General features: G+C 38.5%; 1 protein-coding gene across 13 annotated transcripts in view; it reads right to left on the bottom strand.

Moving 5' to 3' along the window:
- UBR5 (ubiquitin protein ligase E3 component n-recognin 5) overlaps positions 1 to 19226 on the bottom strand; it is a 151456-nt gene that overhangs the window by 121295 nt on the left and 10935 nt on the right. The gene's annotated exons all lie outside the window — the stretch shown is intronic.

The raw sequence follows: 19226 nt of genomic DNA on the forward strand, positions 1-19226 counted from the left end.
AATTCAAAGATACAAACTGAAATTATTAAAAAAAAAAAAAAAAAAAGTCAAAACTACAAGCCACCACAGTCAAATTTAAGAGCTCTACCAGATTCCTTTTATCACCATGGAGCACTAATGAACACAAATCTCTCCTCTCTGGCAACACAGCAAAGGGCTGCCTCAGAGATCTACCATTAAAAGTTTCCAATTCTTCATCTAACAATAAACACTCAACCCAATATAAGCAGACACCAACAGGCAGTCTCTGATTTACAGACTGACATCACAGATCCAGAGGGCTCTCCTCCCATCTCAACCTCCAACCACTTAAAAAACAAAAGCCAAACACGCATACATACATATACACACAAATGTGGTGCTTTTAGACAGTGGGTGGATAATTAAAGATAGAGAGCTAATCCTGAGAATGACCATGAGGACATCAGTCTATTGAACTACCAATACTTAATTATCATTCCCAGACTGCTAGTTTCTTTTCCATGGTTTAAAAAAAAAAAAAACTCAAAAATCACTTCCTAGTCACAGATGTAATATTCTCAATATTGCAGCATAAAGAACTAACAAGTTTACTGGTTTAATTCTCTCTTCGTAACTAACTTCAACCTCCTAAAAAAGGAAGATTGTGGAGCAGTGAGTGAGGCAGACCCAAACACCAGCCTCATCTCCAGCCTGGCACTCCTGTAATTAGCACCATCTCAGACTGTCCTAGCAAACACTAGGCAGAAGAGGAATGCTTCCCAAACTCAGTCACCATAATCACAATGACAACTCAGCTACATATAGCACAGCTCTCCTGGTTCCCACAAAAGCAACTGGCATCTGTCGTGTTGGCAGAGCAGAAGAGTTAACAAATCTAACAAAATGGAACCAGCCTAACAATGAGATTACTATTAATAAATATTACCAATTCACAGGAGGACTCGAAAGCTGCTTTGTCCCAGATTAACTACATTCTCGACACCTCCTTTCTTCTCTTAGCACTGAATACTCCATCAGGTCTGATGTGGGGAGTCAATGAAAAGGTCTTCCACAGGTTTGGGTGGGACTGTTCCCTCCACTTTCCTTTCCATATAAAGCTGAGAAGAGTAAAGTGAGTAAAACTAAAACAGAAGGAAGAAATGTATAAGATACGTATCAATTAACAAACATTGACTGAATATTATGTGCAGGTATGCATATCAGTGGGCCAGAAGAATCGTTGCAATAGAGTTGGTGTACTTTGCTCTCTCCCACTCTTAATATACAGCCATAAAAGACACCTGTAAAAAAGAGAAAACCAAAAGACATAGTTGAGATCAAATAAAAGATAAATATCTCCACAGAAGGGAAATAATGCTCAAAGTGCTCCCCAGTGAGAGACTGGGTTCATCCTGGAAGCTGGAGTTAGACTCATGGTTTTGTTATAAATGTTGTGACTGAAAAGCTTAATAGCAGCCACTAAAAGAATAGAAATAACAATCTATGGTTTCCAGTCAAAAGCAGAGGGAAAAAAGAAAGAAATGCAGGAAACTAGGAATCTAACAAAGGAAAAAAGGCAGCAAAATAAAAGGTTCAGAAAATATAAAATTCAGACAGTAGAAATAAAGCTGCTTATTCAAATGGTCCATCGCACATATTAAAAGTCAAATATTATCAGATTGAAGGAAAAGGAAGTATGATAGAGGGGATAAGAAAGACATTATATAACATTAAAAGGAATAATCCACCAAGAACAAGTAACATGCAAGAATCTGAATGCTCCTAATACCACATCTCAAAAATTATCTCTAGTAAAAACTGACCATTTGAGGAAATGTAAACTCCAATGAGAAATACACTTCTATCAGAAACTGACAGTTCAAGCAGAAAAAATATCAGTAAAGAGAGAGACTCTGAAAAGGAACATTAACAAGCTTAGTCTAACAAATAAATATATAGAAATCTGTCCCAAACTGGGCTGCCACAGGTTTTAAGGCATAAAGCATATTCTAACTTCTAGACTTAACAGATAAATAAAATGTCCTTCAAATTAAAGGAATAAATGTAAGGTTGCCAACTTTTCATCTTGCCAAGATTAAAGCAAAAACCAACAAACTAGTGGTACCAATATTTTATTGAAAGATAAATTTAAAATTTAAAAAGTAGGAAAGACAAATCTAAATTTAAAAATTTTCTAATACACAGAGTGTGAAAAGTTTCTTAGAAACTGGCACCAACACAGAAGTGTACTTAATTTGATACTGTTTTATTTGATGTCATAATAACAAGCATACAGATTTTTTTCATTTAATATCAAATTCTTGATTTAATAGTCTTTGTTTTCCATGAGAAAACAAAAGACTACAAGAGGTTGATTTACCTGTAATTACTCAATTAAGAGATGAAAGAGAGGAGGGGAGACAAAACCTCTTGGAGCCTCTATTCTTGTCATGGTATCACACTTGCCATGGGTCCAATTCAATCAACAAACACTTCCGGAAAGCCCAGAAGTAAGTATTACAAGAAATACACTGCACTATATGATACACTGGGAAGAGAAGGGAGACAAACAGCTCCACCTGAGGGGGTCTCTACATACTTGGGAAGATCACCTTAATTATGAACCACAGCTACGGAAAACTGTGCCATCTACCCCTTAGGAAGCCTGAGAAAGAAAGGGAAGCTGAGAACCACTGATTCAATCCACACATCTCAAGTAGCGTACTATAATCTACTTGTAAAAACAAAGGCATACATAGGGAAACAAATAAAACACTAAACTGGGAACCAAGATAAGTGCTACAACCAAAACTTACTAAGAGAAGGCAGCATTCATTTCAGGTTAGAAAAATCAGTGAAAAGGCCAGGGCTTCTGGGGAATCAGGATTTTGAAGTGGGCCTTAAAGGGTGTTGAGATTCATTATCTCATAAAAGGGGACACATGTCAGTGAAAATATAAGTATTTGTCTACTAAACTAAAAAAAATGGTTCTTATACAAATAAAAAGGCTACGGTTTCAAAAAAGTCAAAAAGATCCTAAGAAACTGAAACTATTTAATTTTTCTTACAAATAATCTAAACAGTCGATAGTGCCAGAGCGTCTGCAAAAAACAACAAACTGTATGCCACCTTCCTGTGATCAAATTATTACTCTTTTAGGAATTGAATCTCCCTTCCAAATAAGGGTGAATAAATATAAAAATGGACTTCCCTGGTAGCTCAGTGGTAAAGAATCTGCCTGCAAAGCAGGAGACCCAGGTTCTATCCCTGGGATGGGAAGATCCCCTCACTGTAGGAGGGCAAAGGACCTCTGTCCCATGGATAGAGATCCGGCAGGTTACAGTCCATGGGGGTTGCAAAGAGTTGGACACGACTGAAGCAACTGAGCACGCGTGCATGCACTGAAAGAAAACTGATACGAAAACAGAAAAAAAGGAAGACCAACATACTTCACAGATGCAGATCTCATTAACTGGACAGCAGATACAAGATCTGACAATCTTTCTACTTTGCTACCTCTTGTGGACATGAAATCAGACTCAATGAAGGCTGCAGAGAAGAACTTGAGTGCCCTGAAGAGAACCTTAATAAATGGGGAAGCACAGTGAAAGAACACCTTTCTTCCTGCTCTTCACTAGACGGAGAAGAAAATGAGGGAGAAAACATCTCAAGAAAGGTAGTAAAAGAAAACCCAAGCCCTGACTACATTAAGTTTCAAAGACCTTTCCCCATGCCTGAAGAACAACAGAGGCTTCCAAAAATTAAATTTTGAGACAAGCTTTAGTCTGTTTTGTAAAGTTGTCAAACCTGCACATCCTGGGACATTCATTTTCAGGAGGAAAATGCAGGATCACTGCTAAGCCAATAGCAAGCTTCAAACCTCCCCTGAGAGTAATAAACCATAATAGAAAAGAACATGAAACAAGAACATACATACATAAAAGTATAACTGAATCACTCTGCTGCACACCAGAAACTAATGCAACATTGTAAATCATACTTCAGTAAAATATTAAATTAAGTTAAATTGAATTTTAAAATAAAAGAAGAGAAGAGACAGGACAAGAGCTTGCTTCCTCTTCCATGGAAGAATACAACAAGACAGTTATCTACAAGTCAAGAAACAGGCTGTCACCAGAACCCGACCACTATGGCACCCTGGCCTGGGAATTTCAGCCTCCAGAATTGTGAAACATATTATTAGGTTGGTGCAAAAGTAATTATGGTTTTTGCATTGTTAAATTTGCCACCTGATACTGGAATACATTCTTAACAAATGTGCCTGTTATGTATCATTTTAATGCACACTTCTTGCTTTATGTTTTTTTGCTAATGACTAATTATTTATTGCTTACATTTATTTTAGACTATGAAAATGTTAGACAAAAAGCAAATTTGAGAGATTTTCTTATCCGAGTTCAAAATGGACTGTAAAGCAGTGGAGACAACTTGCAACATCTGACAATGCATTTGGCCCAGGAACTGCTAACAAACATACAGTGCAGTGTGGTTCAAAAACTTTTACAAAGAAGACAAGAGCCTTGAAGATAAGGAGGGTAGTGGCCAGCCATCGGAATGTGACAACAACCAATTGAGAGCATCACTGAGGCTGGTCCTCTTACAGCAACAGTTGCCAAAGAACTCACCACTGATCATTCTACGGTCATTTGGCATTTGAAGCAAAGTGGAAAGGTAAAAAAACTCGAAAAGTGGGTGCCTCGTGAACTGACCACAAATCAAAAATATCGTCATTCTGAAGTGGCATCTTCTCAGTCTATGCAACAACAAATCTTATTTCTTAATAGGATTGTGATGTGTGACAAAAAGTGGATGTTAAACACCAACTGGCGATGGCCAGCTCAGTGGTTAGCCCAAAAAGAAGCTCCAAAGCACTTCCCAAAGCCAAACTTGCATCAAAAAAAATGGTCATGGACACTGGTGGTCTGCTGCCCATCTGACCCACTACAGCTTTCTGAATCCTCGCAAAACCACTACATCTTGAGAGGTATGCTCAGTAAATCAACGAGATGCACACCAAAAACTGCCATGCCTGAGCCAGCACTGATCAACAGAAAGGGCCCAATTCTTCTCCATGACAACACCAGACCACCCATAGCACAACAAAGTAAAACGAATTGGGCTACAAAGTTTTGTCTCATCTGCTATGTTCACCTGACCTCTCGCCAACCGACTACCACTTCCTCAAGCATCTTGACAACTTCTTGCAGGGAAAATGCTCCCACAACCATCAGGATACAGAAAATGCTTTCCAAGAGTTCATCCAATCCCGAGGCATGGATTTTTACACTATAGAACTAAACTTATTTCTCACTGGCAAAAACGTGTTGATTGTAATGGTTCCTATTTTGATTAATCAAGATGTGTTTGAGCCTAGCTATAATGATTTAAAATTTACGGTCCGAAACCATAATTATGTTTGCACCAACCTAATAAATGTACCACTTAATAGTATTTTGTTACAACAGCCCAAGCAGGCTAAGACGACTGGTATGGAGAACCAAGAGTATTCAGAATTAAGTAATTTTCTTGTACAGGACTTCTAGTTAAACATGTGTTTACCTCCATCATCTCCTACAACCTCCTAAAATGACAACAAATGTTAAGATTACAAGGACAAAGAAAGAAGGCTAGAGCACTTAAAAGCAAGAGATGCCAACAAAATCTGTGGAAGCTGGAAAGCAGACGGAGAAGTGGCAAATGACTTAACCAACAAGAGAAGGCTGAAAGCTAAAGTCTGCAGAAGCAGGGGCCGAAAAGGAACAAGTTAACTCTTAGAAACTGGAGGCACCAGGTACCTCTGAAGCCTGGGGGTGACCCCAAGCAGGAAGTTTGCATAAGGAGCAGTTAAGATCCCCACCCTATAGACGGGAGACTGCCCCTCCCAGACCCTGACAGAAATGTTCGGTACTGAAGAGAAATTCAACCAGAATAACAGCCTAGGGATACCAGGCCAGGCAGGTTTGGGCACACTGGAAGCCATAAAAGCTGTCTGCTGAAATGAGGCATCCACTACAATGCTCACAGCCACGCTCTTACCTTTCAGGATTCCTTTCCCTAGAAACTGGCCCAAAGGGAGAAAAAAGAATCTTCAGCATAATATAAAACAAAAAGTCACAGTGACAGGCAACAAAGGAGAAAATATAAGTAAATCAGAGTGGCAACAGAGGGGTCAAACATCCAACTCCTAGGAGTTTCAAAAAAAGAAAAATGAGAAAACAGATGAGAGAAAAATGTGTAACAAAATTCCTAGAACTAAATGATAGGAACTTCCAGAATAAAGGCACCTACCAAGTGTCTGGGGCCCAAAATACAATGAATGAGAAAAGGACCTACTACAAAGAGGCACATCAGTATGAAATTTCTCAGCACCACAAACTGAGAAAGCTTTTATGGTGGGGGCAGGAGATGGGGGGTTGGAGGCAGGTCATGTAAAAGGATTAGGAGTCAAAATATTACTGAATTCCTCAAAATGAACACTGGAGGACTGGAGGCTATGTGACAATGAGGTAGTGCCTTCAAAATTTTGAAGAAAAATTATCCCCAGCCAGAAATTTTATACCTAGCAAATAATAAAGACAAAAATTGAATGTGCTTTCAACTAAATACAGTAACAAAATGGCACACCAAAGACAGAAAAGGGATAAGCTTTTAAAAACTAACTTTTAAAACAAACTATCAAAACTAGATCCAAAATTCCTTAAAATTTCACCAAAACAGTTAACTAAGTTAGAAACAAAAACAATTTACCCTCTCCTGCCTTTTGGGATACAGAAAGTATGCAGACTCACTTGTCCAACCAACCTCACAACAGTGGACTGTCGTCTTGTCTATAAAACTGATAGAAAAGTAAAGGTACTATTTGTGTTTAAAAAGTATACGTGCAACTTGAAACATCTTTAAATATTCTCAAGATTACTGAATGTCCACAGAGACAGAGAGTGGGATGAGGGAGAAGGGCAGGTAACAGAGAAAAGACCAAAACCAAGCAAGGAAATGGTGTGTGTGTGTGTGAACAGACCCCCTGGGGACAAAATTTTCTTTTAAAAAATCTAAGGGATGCTCTGCTGAGCTTGTGGAGGAGTTTCTTGCATGCTTTCCCTGAAGCCAGCAAGTTTAAAGGGCCTTGACCCTAATTTTTCAAACCCTCTTAATGGTGTCTCAAGTTATTGGCTTGGCCACAGTCTATAAAGTAGTCAAGCCGGAAAAACCTAACCACAACAATCAGAACTTAAAAGCCTGACCTTTAAACTAAATCAAGATTTTTGATCTGAAATACCAGAAAAGACTTGAGTCTCTCAACACATCCAGTATATAATATAAACCATAAATTCACTTCCATGATGGTAAAGTTTACTTACACACTGAACCAACAGGATACCAGCATACAATTTGCTTAGTACAGAGCCTGGTGCAAAATATTAGAGGCTCCTGCTCTTTTTACTGGCATTACCACTTCTGACTGAAAGAAAGAAAGAAAAGGAGCTGTGAAAGAAAAGGAGCTGCTAGGTGGGAACTGGTGAAAAAGGAATTGGGGGAACCAGAGCCACTGGTAGGCAGTACCACTGTGAAGAGGGCTTCCCCAGTGGCTCAGTGGTAAAGAATCCACCTGTAATGCTGGAGATGCAGGTTCAATCCCTGGTCAGGAAGATCCCCTGGAGTAGAAACTCCGGTATTCCTGCTGGGAAATCCCATGAACAGAGGAGCCTGGCAGGCCAAAGTCCATAGGGTCGCAAAAAGTCTAACACAACTGCGTGACTAAGCACGCATGCACCACTTCGAAAACAGAAAAGAATGACTCCAAATATCACCACTGCACCCCATTAAAAACACTGAAAGACATCTGAAATAGATCTTGTAACTAATACAAAAGACCAACTAGACATAACTGAAGTTCATGGATGAAACTATACTTCTCAGCTCACCTGTACTGCAAAAATCATGTGAATCCACAGCATCTATTAAAATCCTGGTTATCTCAACCTTTCCAAATTACATTTAGAATTACCTTTATTCTATCCAGTTATATATCAAACAGCTACAGAAAGTGTAATTAAGATACTATGGCCCAGTGGACACTTTCTCGTTTGACTTTCTCCAGAACTTCCCATCAATTCTACTCAATTTAGCAATTAATCATTTACTGCTTTGTCTCTAATACCGCTATCCTACTTTTTACATTTCTATTTTATTTTCCTAATGACAGAGTAATCTCCTTAAGGATAAAAACCTGTGACTTAGCTTTTGCACATCTGGGTATTTAGTACATTGCAGATATCGCACAGATTGACTCAAGATACTAGCATATTACACAAAAGCAGAGACTAACTGTTCACAACCCTTCTCAGCCAAACAACATACAAAGGATGGAAGCGATTTACTGTCACTATGGTAATAATTCTAATGTGTCCCCAGTCCACCATCTCACACCCCAGTGTGTCCAGATGGAGAAAGGAACAAAAGCTGACTCAACAGGAACCAGCACACTGGCTTCAGAAATGAACAACAGTCCTCATTTCAACACTTAACTGAACACGGAGACGATCTGTCACTGGATGGCCCTCGTTCCTACATCACAACCCAGACAGAGCGAAGAGAAGACACAGGAGGAAGAGCCTACATCCTCTGCAAACAGATCAAAATCTCAAAGCCATGAAAAAACTGCATTCATGCAGGCACAAGATAACATTAACGTACTGCCTTCAAATGCTGGAGCACAGTCCTTTACTATGACACTTTGATTTTATCTACAAATGTTAAAACTTCAGTTCACATAACCCATGAGCCTCAGCAGCAGACTCTATTAATGGGCCTCAATAACGAAGGGCCTGTGCTCAGAGATCAACCACTCCACAGCTGTGCAGCCTGAGAGCCACGCTCAAATGCCTTCAGCACAAACTGCCTCTGCAACAGCGCTGCCAGGCTGCCAGCATCTCAGAGCTGCTGAACAAGATGATGTTTCCAAAACGCAGTGCTTCATACATGGTAAGGAGTAACAATGCTAAAAACGTTTAAAATGAACAAAGTGTGTAATTTTCCGAGATCAGCCTCTAAACATTACAAAATTCTAACCCAGAAAGTTACAATCCTCAATTCCCACAGAGGGGCCTCCACAAAACAAGGACTTTTTATTATAACTTCAGATTTTATGAGTGCTCACTTTAGTTATAAAGAAAACTTCTGTGTGTACTATAAAATTCACTATTCATTGGGGTTTTTAGTAGCCCCAAATGTAAAAAAGATTCAGTAAAAATGTATCTCAGAGCATGATTAAGAAAAAGTTTCTCTCTGATATAACATGATAAAGTTAATTTTTTAGCCACTGTTTTTAATCTTGGCTTACAGAAAGTCTAAAATACGATTCAACTTAAACTGACACTTCACTGACATCTCCTACCACCTTTCTCATCTAAAACTTCCACCCACTCTCTTCCATGCTTTTAGTCCTGGGAAGGCCCTTAGAAACTGTCCAACTCCATATCTTCATTTTATAATGACAACAATAAAGCCTCTTCTGGCTAGAAACAGAAAAAAACAACAAAAGGTACTGCAGGCACAAAATAAAATACAGGGTCTTTCTTTTTCACATTCACACAAAAGATGCTGCAATTTCATCACATATTCCATTTAATAAAAACTGCAAATCTCCAAGAAAAATGATACATAACCAATATCACTTTAAAACTGACCACAAATAATACACCTCCTAAGGCAAAGCTATGAAGTAACAAGATTTATTTCTAACAAATTTTACAAGCAAATAGATGTCACCTTCATATTAACCTTACTGGTAGCCTACACATTTATGCCAACAATGACCCTATCCAAAAGACTTACAACTCTCCTCTGAAACTGTCTGTAAGGCTTCTTTTAAATGCCACTAACTAGGCAGTAGCTAGTACAAGGCCTGGTACATAGTAGGTATGCAAATAAATGATTATTAAAATAAATAGATTATGCAGCAATACCTAGTCATTTCAAGACAGATGTGCCTCTGGATATAGAAAAACATTCAGTCTTAAAGTTGACTAATCAAAGGGATGGTAAAGCTGAGTAGTTTCTGTTCCAAGAAATTTCTGTTTCACAGGAAACACCCGCTGCATTTGAGTAGTCATAGTGAACACCTAATCACTGGCCCACATTTCAATCTTTAAGTCTCAGGACACAGCAAATGTTTCACATTTCCTAAACAATGCACCCAGTCAACCACCTGGCTCTAAGTAGAATACCAGTATTCTGGTCTAGAGAATTCCATGGACTATATAGTCCATGGGGTCACAAAGAGTTGGACACGACTGAGCAACTTTCACTTTCAGTGAGGTCAAAGAAATACATTTACCTTGGTTCCCCTTATGATTCTGACCTGGATGCTTCTGGAGAGAGGTCTATGATATTAAGCTGTTTAACTGTCTAGTTTAATACTTCTGTCTGGAAATATTATGTGCACTAATAGTTACTACTGTCATAAAATACATTATGCCCAGCACTATAAATATCAAATCTTCATTGTTTCTGTTGTCAAATACATGGTATCACTCTTTCCTAAAACTTCCATGGTACCCAAATCTCCTCCTGAACAATTACACTTTACTATTAGTTTATCATCTTTTTTAATGGTGTGGTAGTCTTTTTAAAAAAATCCATAAATTCTTTGGTACTCATGCCATCAAGAGATGAAGTCTAATCCTTCTCCCTTAAATATGGACCTTATGATTTGTTTCTTGAGCAAACATATGGACTGAAGAAATACTGCATGACTGCTCAGGCTATGTCAGGAAAGGGCATTCTAGCCTGGCTCTCTGTCTCTTGGGACACATGTCTGTTAAACTTTGTGCTACCTGGTACACCTCACAGAGGTAGAGATGCCTGACAAACATCAGCATTCCACAACCCAGCCATTTTAGTCTTCTAGATGGCTCCAGCTACCATCTGACAGCAGCTGTATTAATCTAGTTAAGAACCACCTAGCTGAGTACTGTTAATCGCCAGAAATAATAATAAATAAGTACTGTTTTACACCATTAAGTTTGGAGCGATTATACATTAAAAAACCAGAATGATGATCAAAGGAAATCCCAGCATTTTCTTTAGTTCTAGTTCCACTAGTATATGAATAAAGCCTCATTTTATATTCATCTCTGATCATCTTCCTACCAGCTTCCTTTAACTGGGCTAAGTTTAAAAACCAAAACTTTATATTACCTGCACCTGTTAACTTTCTTAAATGTTTATATCACCTATCTTATTCACAAATCTATTTAACCTTAGACTCACCTGAATAATAAATCTTTTCTCAAAAGCCAATCTTTACATCAGTAGAAATTCTATACTTCTATATACTCTCGTAACTAATACAAAGTTGACGAGCCAACTCTCCTGTCAATCACCTGGTAACATATACTGATAGAATGTTCTCATATCCTCATTTCTACAGTTCAGAGACCACATAAGGAAACAGAAGCTGACAAGGCCAAAACCTTCACTATCTACTGATCTCTTATTAAAGTGGTCTCCAAAAACCCCTGCAAGTTTTACAGCTGCACAACGCCCACATCTTTTGAAGTCAAGCTGGTGCTAATCATAGGATGTTACCTGACAACAAAATGTAATCCAATGCAAAACATGTGCAGAGTGAAACTGCAAATCTTACAAAAATGCATGATTCCATCAGATCTACGGAAAGCAGCACTGAGAAATTCATTAAAACACACACTGCTGACAAATGAAAACTATATACACAGACCAATTTAAAGTTCATAAAAATTGGAAACAATGACACAACTGTGAACGGAATAATTCTAGTATTTCAATAATTAAGTGCGGCCCTTGGGGAAAAAAAAATCACAATTCTTTTTTTAAATGACTCCATGACAAAATTCAAATGAAGCCAATAGAATGCGTGGGCCTTGACTGAAATCTGGTTTGAAAAAACTAAGCTAACTAAGTTTACAGACATTTCAAAGACAAGTGGAGAAAAACTAAGGTATGACGGAATCTTCGTTAATTTTCTAAAGTGAGAATGATGGTTGTACAGAAGAAGGTCCATATTCTTAGGTAATGCAAGTCCACCATGTATTTAAAGATAAAAAAAGTACCATGATGACTGCAACTTCTAAACAGCTCAACAAAGTCATTTATATATGCATGTGTATTCTGCAAATTTGGAAAAAATAATTACCGAATGGATAAGGTAACTCACTGTTACCGTCTTTCAATTTTTCTGCATGACTGAAAATGTTTACAACAGAATGTTGGGTGGGAAAAAGAATATCCACCTCACCAAAATTACATACACATATAGAGTCAAGGCTTCCTCACTGAAGGAAGGTCTCCTCCTACACAAAAGAAATATGGGGGTAAGGTGGGGGGAGCGGTGTCAAGTGAAATTATACTGTGATATCTTTCAATGTTACTAAAACAGTACTTTCAAAAAAAAAAAATCCATACACTAAATTCATTCCTTATTCTAGAGATTGGAATATAGTTCTAAACTAATTTTTATTAAAATAAAGTACTTTATTTTGCTTACTTTTGAAGTTCAGATTAATTTAACAAAAATACGTACTAACATATGTCAAGCACTAGGAATGCAGAGACCACAATGAGCCTGTCTTCAAAGAGACGATCACTCAGCTCCCCTGACGGCACTCACAGGCTCAAACTGAAGGAAGGACAATTTAAAGAGTGGTTCTGCAGGATAATGAGAATGTTTAAGAAACCATTTAGGGATACCACAAAGAATAATTTGGTGGGCTTTCCCATCATTCCTAACTGATTACATTTTTAACAGAAATACATTTCAAATAGATGTGACATATGGAAATTAAACACCACACATTTCAAAAGAAGTGCTTCATAACTAATAACTCAAAAAGTGCGACACTAAAATGTAAGCTCATCAAGGGCAAGAATTTTGGCCTCTTTAGTGCACTGATACAGCCCAAGTATCTGGCCCAAAACAAGCCCTCAGTACATATTTGTTGACTAACAATAAATGAATGAAATGAAGTCGAATTTCTTTTCATGTTCATTTATAGTTAAATTATGGTGAAAATTCTGGGCAATTTACTAGGAGGAAAAGTGCTTAAATTTTTTTCACAATGTTTTTGACTGTCTTCTCCCTGGGTGAACTCTGAATATAAAATGGAAATGATAAGCTTTAGTCCAAAATCCAAAAGTCTTTCAACACATACAACTCCTTTGAGGCATGGCTGTCAACAAATATTCTGTAAACTCAAGTCAGAAATGATGTCCATATATCTAATGTCATATATATGACATAATATATATTATATGTGACAACATATGTCATATATTAATGGCTCTGTTCAATATCAAAGTTCAAAACAACTTTTTAAAATATTTGTAGAATCATCCCTCAATTTTACACAAAGAAATTATACTTCATATAAGAAGTTTCTAAAGAAAAAACAAACTTCAGTGAAATTTCCTGCTTTACATGAATACCTAACTAAACTCAAACAGTTTCCTAGGGATGTAATCTTTTTCTACTATTAAAATAATATATACTTACACAGAAGTATATAAAATACTAAAACATATTAAAGAGACATCAAAAGCAATCATTCATAACCCATAAACAAGTACACTGTCTTTTTCTTTCACCACTTCTTATGAAACTTTTGTCTTTTAACCTGGTTAAGACCATGAACTGTTTAACATAGAAAAATGCAGTCTTTTATTTATCTCAGTGATATTATTGGTCCGTTTACAGGATTTTCCCAACAGCATTAAGGCATTTGAACTGACCATCTATCCAAGCTTGTTGGTCCTCGTTAACACTAACAAATACCAACAACTTGGCTGGAGAGAGGTTTAAGGATGCTATTTGTAGAAATGAAATCAAGCAACTGGCCTAAACTAGGATGGAATTCACACCCTTAACTGCACTGAACTGGTTCAGTTGCTCTATGTCTAACCCACTACATACATATAAGAAAACTATTCAACTGATGTGAAACCCTATCTAGTTACTGTGAGCATTCTCTCACCTTAGGGGCTTCACACATGCTGTTCCTTCCACCTAGGAAGCTCTTCTAGTCCTCCAGGCCCTGTCCTACATCACACATCTCCCCACCAGCTCCTCAGCCTACCCCCTTCTTCAGAATCCTGTCCTCCTGTTAAACATTTCTTCTTCCAATAAGCTTTCCTTCTTTGCAAGACTGGACTATGTGCCTTTGGTGAGGAATCCTTTACTTCGTCTTTCCCTGTATTATCATACTGCACTGTAATGGCCTGTCTTTACCACAGACTAAGCTCTACCACCATATACCCAAAGCTAGAACCCACATGTAGCAGAAGCCCCACAAAATCTGCTGAATTAAACGATGAGATACTATTTAATGACACACATGCACAAACATACACACACTGAGTACACATATTAATATTTAACTGCATATGTGCATATATATACACACACTAACAGGTATGCGTGTCTGTATATATATACTAACAGGTATGTGTGTATCAGAAAAATAAGTTACTTCCCATGCCCATTCCAAGAAGAAAATAAAAAGCAGTAAAGCTGAATTACTGTAGCATCTAGTCTGCCACTAATCATCTGGGCACTCTAGCATTCAATTTGCTCAGCTGTAAAATATGAAAATCCTAAAATCCTCCTTGATGTAAAATTTTGAACATCTCAAAAATGACTTTCTACTCAGCAAAGTCAAGTAGACTTGTAATCTACTCAAGTCAAAAGGGAGTAGCAATTATTACAGCCTACCATACAGCATGATAATAGGTACCCTAGAAAACAGAAGATAAATTCCCACTGAGCACTTAAAAGGTAGCAGGACTGCTCAAACAGCTTCCCCAAAGAGAAGAGCCTCAACTCACCACAAACCAAAGGTGAGCAAACACTCCCAAGCCCAGGAGGTATAAGCCGTCAATGAGCTTTTGCTTTATCACACTTTATTTCAAATAAGTTTTTGCTACCCAGAACCTTCCCCCATTAAATTTATATGGAAAGTATAATGAAAAGATAACATAATTTTATACTGATTAAATTCACTCATGTCAAATCAAATACACGAGCCCCATCAGTTAAAAAATTGAGGGGAATAAAAAAACAAAACAGAAGCGTTGGGTTGATTTTGAAGAGATCCACTCCAGTTAAACAAACAAGGTGTTCAGTGTTTAGAATGTCCACCGCTTCTAAATAGAGGCTTCCCAGGTGGCTCAGTGGGTTAAGAATCCACCTGCAATGCAATGTAGGAGACATGGGTTTGATCCCTGGGTTGGGAAGCTCCCCTGGACGAAGGAATGGCAACTCACTCCAGTATTCTTGCCTGGAGGATCCCATGGACAGAGGAGCCTGGCAGGCCACAGTCCACAGGGTCACAAAGAGTCGGACATGACTGAAACAACTGATCACTGCTTCTAGATACCCATTAGAATGAGTACAAAGAACAGAACAGAAGGTCTGAGGCAGGAAATAAAAATCAATTCTTAGAAGAGCTGCTGCTGCTAAGTCGCTTCAGTCGTGTCTGACTCTGTGCGACCCCACAGACGGCAGCCCACCAGGCTCCCCCATCCCTGGGATTCTCCAGGCAAGAACACTGGAGTGGGTTGCCATTTCCTTCTCCAATGCATGAAAGTGAAAAGTGAAAGTGAAGTTGCTCAGTCGTGTCCGACTCTTAGCGACCCCATGGACTGCAGCCTACCAGGCTCCTCCGTCCATGGGATTTTCCAGGCAAGAGTACTGGAGTGGGGTGCCACTGCCTTCTCCGCTTAGAAGAGCAAAGCTGACCAATACATATTAAATACAATTCATAAAACAGTATCTAAAGGCCAACAACCACACAGACTCAAAGAGATGAACTTTCAGACATCCCCTACATCCATCCCTCATCTTACAAATGAGTAAACTAAAACTCACTGCAAGGAAATGACTTGCCCAAGATTAATGACTGATAATAGAAGAACCAAATGTCTCCTGACTCCAAATTTAGTGTCTTCTCAGTTTTCTGAGCTCCTTCCCCATCAGGGCCTGCCTATCAAACACAGTCTTTCAGAGACACTGTAAGAACTGTAATACTTGATAATGAATGTCATTATCACAAAACAAACCTTCAGAAAACAGATAAAAATTAGGAAACTTAAAAGATTAAGCACATACATCCAAATTCAGAAATGCAGTTTTGATTATTTCATCTCACCTTGGGGTCTTAAATCCTGTATGAAATGCAAAACCCGTAAAACTGATCACGAGTATCTAGAACCATAAATCATCTTAAAATATTCGTTGGCAGTGTACTACATGAAATTTTCATTTTAAATGACAGTAACAATGAAAGCGCCAGAGAACACCAGGTTGCATTTTGAAGCTTCTCTGTGCTCCGAAACTGCTCTGCTGGCAGCATTCAAGGCAGGCACTCCAGTACTCTTGCCTGGGAAATGTCATAGACAGAGGAGCCTGGAGGGCTACAGGCCATGGAGGTGCAAAGAGTCAGACACAACTTAGCAACTAAGCAATAGCATGAAGCCCAGCCTGTGTAAGCACAAACAGAAAGGAGCACAGACTCTCCACATAAGCTCTTCAAGTATCCCCTAGACCCTCCCTGCCACTTTCCAATATCTCTTCCACAACTAAATCAAAGCACTAGAAACTTGTTTTCACACCCCAATGGGCCATTATCCTCTTATGTTTTTATCCCTAGACAGATCTTTTGCAAACAGAAAGCAAAGGAACGACAATAACTGAAAAAAGACCCCACTATCTGTATGTAAACTGTTCTCAAAACAATTCGACAGTTCTGGACTGCTATTAAAACTCTGATTATCAGTATGAAATACAGACATCTATGATGAACCTCTGGTTGCTACGGGCATCTTCAATGACTATAAATGAAAACTCTCTAGGCTCAAGAGAATGGCAGTAAGAGGATGAACCAGTACCCACACCCTGAAACCTTGCCTTCAAAGCCTTTTGCAAGCACCAGGTTTAATCATCAGATCCTTCTTCTCTGTCACTTACCATCTCTCTCGGCACTTAATTCTTTATTTACATGCCTGTTTCCCCATTAAACTGAAAGCTCCAAGAGGGCAGAGGCCATCATCTTTGCATCACAATGTACATAATTTAGTTGACGAAATAGTCATTGAATTGAGCAAAAGAGTAAAATTTTCCCACTTTGCCTCTTTATTTTTTCCATTTATCAACAAAATTTAAGTAAAAGAAACCATGGACAACCACAGACCCACAATCCTTTCTTCCTCTGAGCCATTCTACAATACAAAAATCCTTTTCCCTACCACAATCCTAAGAGCACAGAAACTGGAACAGAAAAGTCCTAAATAATCTGGTCCAATTCTCTCATTTTACAAATGAGAGTTACAGCATTTATTCATGGTCACATAGCCAATTAGTATCAGACACACACGCAAACCAACAAATCCCCAACCACTTCCTCCAATTTATATCCCATTATCACTGTATCAAAAATATACTGATTGTCTACTGTGTGCGTGCGTGTGTGTGTGTGTGTGTTAGCCACTCAGTCGTGTCCAACTCTTTGCAAGCCCAGGGATGGCAGCCCTCCAGGCTCCTCTGTCCATGGGATTCTTCAAGCAAGAATACTGGAGTAGCCATTCCCTTCTCCAGGCAATCTTCCCAACCCAGGGACAGAACCCAAGTCTCCTGCACAGCAGGCAGACTGTTTACTGTCTGAGCCACCAGAGAAGCCCTGATTGCCTACTATATATCCCATCAATTCAAAATCATCTAAGAGTACCAAGTTTTCTTTACATCTGTGTCTTCTAATCTATGTTTTCTTAATAGACAAAGACATTTCAAAAGTGCATATGCAGAAAATACATCTTTCCATTTCTAGTACTTTGACAAGGATGTGAAAAATACTTGGCACAATCAAGATGTTACCATTGGGAGAAGCTGGGTTATGAGTACATGGGTCCTTTTCTGCATTATTTTTGCAACTACTTGTGAGTCTAAAATTATTTCAAAGTAAAGAGTTAAAAATGAATGAACAAACATGGCCCACCTACCTGATGCCACTCCAGGACCCACTAACCTATCACTTCACTCTTCCCCAAACTTTCCCAAAAGAGCTAGAAAAAGTTCCAACTGCTTCTCAACCCAAATTCCAGGAAGGGCTGGTGCAGCTACCCCAAGCCTAGCACAACATTTGAGAAGCACACAAACATTTACTGAACAAGGGAAACTCACCTAACATTGTTCTCGACTCTGTGCCGGCAACACACAGCAAATATTGACACAGGTCAAATTCTTCTGCCAGTCTTTCATAGTCTGCTACTCGCCTGTGAATCAGTGTCATTCCCCTAACTAAGACTGTAAGCTTATGAGCACTGACAGACGTTTTTAAAAAGCTTCCTCTCAGTGTCTCACAGTTTTGGGGAAGACCTGATTTTTATGTAACTTATTTCAAATTTTTTAAATTTCATCTATAAAAACGGAAAAACAAACAAAAATTACTCTAGCCTCAAACAGACAGCTAGAGAACCTATAGTCTGATGGGGAAAGGATGGCTGGGGGCAGTGAGGAACTGGCAAGTTTGGCCCTATTTGCTGTCGTTGTTGTTGCTGTCGCCAAGTCATGTCTGACTCTGCAACCCCATGGACTGCAGCACGGCAGGCTTCCTTGTCCTTCACTACCTCATGAAGTATGCTCAAATTCATGTCTATTGAGTCGATAATGCTATCTAATCTTCTCATCTTCTGCCAGCCTCTTCTCCTTTTGCCTTCAATCTTCCCCAGCATCAGGGTCTTTTCCAATGAGTATTTTCTTCACATTAGGTGGCCAAAGTATTAAGAGTTTCAGCTTCAGCATCAGTCCTTCCAATGAATATTGAGGGTTGATTTCCTTTAGGACTGACTAGTTTTGCTGTCATTGATTGATTTTAAAACAAAGAAATGTGGGTAAGTGCCTTTTATACAGGGGTCACTTCACACTTTTTTGTTCCTGATGATGGTAGTCCATTTAGACACTATGAGAAACACTGCTTTAAATCAAAAAACCTCTTAATCAGAAAAGGCTACCATGTAAATGTTTCTACTACAATCTGGTTAGGTTATATTACTTACAAAACTTTAACACTATTGCCAGAAAAACTTTCCATTAAGGAAAAGATTTTAAATATATCATCCTCAAAAATAAATGCTATCACTCCTCAAGAATGTCCTTGAATTTACCAAAAAAAAACACTGAATCTTCATGTCAATTGAAAGCTTTTTACATTTCCAAA

Source organism: Giraffa tippelskirchi, chromosome 6 (assembly GCF_054371585.1).
Source record: "Giraffa tippelskirchi isolate mGirTip1 chromosome 6, T2T-mGirTip1v1.2.pri, whole genome shotgun sequence".
Lineage (NCBI taxonomy): Eukaryota > Metazoa > Chordata > Mammalia > Artiodactyla > Giraffidae > Giraffa > Giraffa tippelskirchi.